The sequence below is a fragment of the Mustela putorius genome, unplaced genomic scaffold, assembly GCF_011764305.1.
Source record: "Mustela putorius furo isolate JIRA1106 unplaced genomic scaffold, ASM1176430v1.1 tig00000196_pilon_pilon_pilon, whole genome shotgun sequence".
Classification (NCBI taxonomy): Eukaryota; Metazoa; Chordata; class Mammalia; order Carnivora; family Mustelidae; genus Mustela; species Mustela putorius.
Genome location: NW_025421310.1, coordinates 14,854,187 through 14,859,782, shown reverse-complemented (window position 1 = coordinate 14,859,782; position 5,596 = coordinate 14,854,187). Strand labels below are relative to the sequence as shown.

Below are 5,596 nucleotides of genomic sequence, written 5' to 3'. Positions count from 1 at the left end.
AATAATATCAAAAAAGTTAATACAAGATAGTTTGTCACACCCATTTGCAGACTAAAAGGCTCATTTGTTTAATGTAATTGAACTAAAATATGCCAATATATAAATTTTAAATATTGGAAAGAATAATACTCTCTAACTCCATCCATGTCATTGCAAATGGCAAGATTTCATTCTTTTTTATGGCTGAGTAATATTCCATTATATATTTCACTCATATGTGGAATTTAAGAAACAAAACAAATGAACATGGTAGGGGGAAAGAAAGAGGCGAAGCAAGAAACAGACTCTCAACTATAGAGAGCAATCTGATAGTTTGTTTGGAGGGGAGGTAGGCAGGGGAATGGGTTAAACAGGTTGATGGGTATTAAGGAAGGCACTTGTGATAAGCACTGGCTGTTGTATATAAGTGATAAATGACTAAATTCTACACCTGAAACTAACATTACCCTGTATGTTAACTAGAATCTAAATAAAAACTTGGAAAGAGAAAAAAATATTGGAGAGAAAAACAGATTCCTAAAGATTCTGGAAAGCAAACAACAGGTCATATTCAAAGGGAGAAAAATAAAAATGGCTCAGATTTCTAAAGAAAAGAGAACAACACTGAAAACTGGAAGGCAATGGAGCAATGCTGCCAAACTTCTGAAATAATGATTTCTAAACTAAAATTGGATACGTGTCAAACAAAACTCAGGGATGATTTAGAATAGAGATATTTTCAAGGAAGGCAAGTTCTCAAAATGTTCTGTTAATGCTTTTCCAGGAATTACTGAAGGCCAAATTCTGTAAAGTAAGTAAGTGAAAAAGAAGACAATATGGACCCCCGCGAACTGGAGATTCAACCCACCCGAAATGCTAATGAGATCTGTTCAATGACAGAGAAAGGCAATCTAGGTTAACCACTATCCAGCCAGCCTAGAAATAACACAGTCAAACTCGTGGCAGAGGCTTGTATTGAAGAAGAAGATTATATTGATAGAATTCCTGATGTGGGGGCGCCTGGGTGGCTCAGTGGGTTAAGGCCTCTGCCTTCGGCTCAGGTCATGGTCCCAGGGTCCTGGGATGGAGCCCCGCATCGGGCTCTCTGCTCAGCAGGGAGCCTGCTTCCTCCTCTCTCTCTGCCTGCCTCTCTGCCTCCTTGTGATCTCTCTCTGTCAAACAAATAAATAAAATCTAAAAAAAAAAAAAAAAAGAATTCCTGATGTGTTCTATTGAAAACTTGGGAATGAATAAATGTTTGTATACAGAGAAATCAAGCATAGTAAAATACATTAATTCTAATTTGGGGAAATTAAAATTGGTATGAGAATAGAAATGTAACATGAAACCTCCCATGTTGAGCAATTAAGTCATAATAGGTAAACACTGATCATTTATTTGACCAAAATATATGTATTTAAGCTAGTGCGGAGGGTTTACTTGCTATTCTGTCAAATGCATCTCTAAATGATACACTGGCAAATATAATTGAGATATATTAGTAATGCCTGAACCCTAGGCTCAGTCCTGTGAGCTGGATCAGGGAGCTCCCTGTCTCCACCTCCACATCCAGCAGAAAGTCATTGCGTGACTAACACATTTTCATCAGACTTCCTCTGATTTACCCAAAGGAATGTGAATGTGTATGTGAAAATGATGTGCACTGCCAAGAAATGTGGAATTAGGTTTCAGCCTCCAGCTGTTATCTTCATCTTTGAGAATGAAATAGGGGACAAGTCACCAATGCATCATGCCAGTCTGAAACTTTTCAAAGTTTTCAGATTTCAGCAGAGCTGCTGAACAATTAAAGAATATCCAGAACACAAGAATGACCTGGAACAAGTATCCCTGAGACAGCTAGAGAAGTTATTCTTTTTTTTTTCTTTTAAGATTTTATTTATTTATTTGACAGAGATCACAAGTATGCAGAGAGACAGGCAGAGAGAGAGGGGGAAGCAGGCTCCCCTCCTAACAGAGAGCCCGATGTGGGGCTCGATCCCAGGACCCTGGAATCATGACCTGAGCTGAAGGCAGAGGCTTTAACCTGCTGAGCCACCCAGGCGCCCCCGCCCTTTTTTTTTTTTTTTTTTTTACAAGGTTACTTGTGGGGGCAAATTCTGGCAAAAACAGTGGAACAACTTCAACAAGACACAACCATTGATCTTGTGGAAGACTTGAACAAACTAGATGACAAAGAACATGCCAAAAGAAAGAGCGTAATGAACTTTTTGAGAAAAATCAGAATGATGATCCAAATTTTGTTTATGATGTTGAAGCTGAGTTCCTGCGGATGAACAACTGCAGTCTTGTGGCTTGGGCACAGAGACAACTGATGAATTTTGATATAAACAACTCAAAAAATTTATTATGCTAGCAGAAAATCTATACAAATAATGTATAAATACGATTCTAGAAAAATCTGTAAGGAACACTAAATGTACCTGTTGGGTCATGTTTGGATTGACCTTGTTACTTTTCAAAACGAGGACATGAGGAGTATCTAGTATGTAGATGCATAAGGAAGTCAGGGAAAACTGAATACAGGAATCTGCCTGTAAGGAGTTTACAATCTAGGGATGCCTGGGTGGCTCAGTCTGTTAGGCGTCTGTCTTTGGCTCAAGTCATGATCCCAAGGTCTTGGTGTCAAGTCCCACATAAGGCTTCTTGCTCAGTGGGGAACCTGCTTCTCTCCCTGCCTGCCATTCCCCCTGCTTTTGCTCCCTTTCTCTCTCTCCCTCTGACAAATAAATAAATAAAATATTTTTAAAAAGAAAGTGTATTGATTCTGAGGTTCGATTTACTGTATCCATTAAAATAATCAAGAAAAGCCTAATCTAGGAAAGTATGAATGTTACAAAGTATGTTAATATAATTCACCATATCAATTCTGAAAGTGAAAATTTAGATATGTATCTCTATAGATTATTTTTTTAAATTCCAGTATAGTTAACATACAGTGTTACATTATTAGTTTCATGTGTACAATACAGTGATTCAACAATTCTATACAACTCAGGGCCCATCATGGTAAGGGTATTCCCAATCCCTTCACCTATTTCACCAATCTCCCCACCTACCTCTCCTCTGGTAACCAACAGTTTGTTTTCTGTTTTTTGGTTTGTCTTTTTTTTTTCTTTATTTGTTTTGTTTCTTTAATTCCACATGTGAGTGAAATCATATGGTATTTGTCTTCCTCTGACTGACTTATTTCACTTAGCCTTATACCCTTCAGATCCAACCATGTCATTGCAAATGGCAAGATTTCATTTTTTGTGGCTGGGAAACATTCCATTATATATAGACATAACCTCTTCTTTATCCATTCATTTATTGATGACCACTTATACTGTTTCCATAATTGGCTATTACTCTAATTAACATAGTGGTGCATATATCTTTTTGAATTAGTGCTTTCATGTTCTTTGGGTAAATACCCAGTAGTGGAATTACTGAATGATATGGCAATTGTATTTTTAATTTTTTGAGGAAACTCCATACTGTTTTCCATGGTGGTTTCACCAGTCTGCATTCCCACCAAGAGTGTACAAGTGTTCCTTTTTCTCTACATCTTCACCAACACTTGTTGTTTCTCATATTTTTTTATTTTAGACATTCGGACAGATGTGAGGTGATATTGTGGTTTGATTTGCATTGCCCTGTTGATGAGTGATGTTGAATATCTTTTCATGTGTCTGTTTAACAATTTGTATATTTTCTTTGGAGAAATGTCTGTTCGTGTCTTCTGCCCATTTTTAAATTGGATTATTTGGTCTTTTGTTGGTGAGTTGTATAAATTCCTTATATATTTTGGATAGTAACCCTTTATTGGATATATCATTTGCAAATATCTTCTCCCATTCAGTAAGTTGTATCTTAGTTGTGTTGATGGTTTCCTTTGCTGTGCAGAAACCTTTCATTTTGATGTAGTCCCAATAATTTATTTTTGCTTTTGTGTCCATTGACTCAAGCAACATATCTAGAAAAATGTTTCTATGACTGATATCAGACTGTGCTCTCTTCTAGGATTTTAATAATTTCAGGTCTCACAGTTAGTATTTAATCCATTTTTAATTTATCTTTGTGTATGGTGTAAGAAAGTGGTCCAGTTTCATTCTTTTCTATGTAGCTGTCTGGTTTTCCCAAGACCATTTGTTGAAGAGATGTGTTTTTTTCCTATTGCATATTCTTGCTTTCTTTGTCAAAGATTAATTGACCACATAATCATGGGTTTAGTATGAGGTTCTCTATTCTGTTCCTTTAATTTATCTGTCTCTTTTTGTGCCAGTACCACAGTATTTTCATTACTACAGGGTTTTTTTTTAAATTTTTATTTATTTATTTGACAGAGATCACAAGTAGGCAGAGAAGCAGGCAGAGAAAGAGGAGGAAGCAGGTTCCCTGATGAGCAGAGAGCCCGACGTGGAGCTCGATCCCAGGACCCTGGGATCATGACCTGAGCAGAAGGCAGAGGCTTTAACCCACTGTGCCACCCAGGCGCCCCCATTACTACAGGTTTTTAGTACATCTTGATATCTGGGATTGTGACACTTCCAATTTTGTTCTTCTTTCTCAAGACTGCTTTGGCTATTCAGAGTATTTTGTGGTTTCATACAAATTTTAGGATTATTTGTTCTAGGATTATTTGGGTAGTATAGACATTTTAGCAATATTTGTTCTTCCAATCCATAAGCATGAAAAATCTTTCTGGGAAGGGTCCAAGATGGTTGAGGAGTAGGGGACCCTATTTTAACCGGATCCCTGAATTGAGCTGGGTATCTACCAGACCACTCTGAACACACATGAAACAGCCTGAGATGTAAGAAGATATCTGTTACCATGTATCATTCAAAGCCACCATTTCCTTTTGGATTTTCTGTTTGGATGATCTATCCTTTGATATAAGTGGGGTGTTAAAGTCTCCTATTATTATATTACTACCAATTATTCCCTTTATATTTGCTATTAGCTGCTTTAAGTATTTTGGTGCTCCCATGTTGAGCACATGGATATTTACAATTGTTATATCTTCTTGTTGGATTGATCCTTTTATGATTATGTAGTATCCTTTGTCTCATGTTATAGTTTTTTTTCTTTTAAGATTATACTTATTTATGAGACAGAGAATACAAGCAGGGGGAGCAGCAGAGGGAGAGGAAGAAGTAGGCTCCCTGCTGAGCAGGTAGCCTGATGTGGGGCTCCATCCCAGGACCCTGAGATCATGACCTGAGCCAAAGTCAGACACTTACCTGACTGAACCATGCAGGCACCTCTCATCTTTAGATTAAAATAATTTTGTCCAGGAGAGTGGGGCCAAAAAAGTCTATTTTGTCCAACCTAAATATTGCTACCCCAATTTTCTCTTCTATTTGCATGGTAAATAAATGCTTTGCCTTCTTTTCAGTTCAATCCACATCATGTCTTTAGGTCTGAAATGAGTCTTTTATAGGCAGCATATAAATGGGTCCTGCTTTTTTTTTTTGGTATGGAGACAGAGAAAATATTTTATTAAGTAAAAGAAAAATAAATAGATTCTACAACACAAAAATATGACATTCTATGTAATAATTACCATCCAATAAAAGAATATAATGGGAAATGACACCTCACAAGAACATAA

General features: G+C 36.9%; 1 pseudogene; it reads left to right on the top strand.

Annotated features, from left to right (window-relative positions):
- The first annotated feature begins 1,626 nt into the window (after nt 1–1,626).
- Nucleotides 1,627–2,322, top strand: LOC101687754 (annotated as a pseudogene).
- Nucleotides 2,323–5,596: the final 3,274 nt, after the last annotated feature.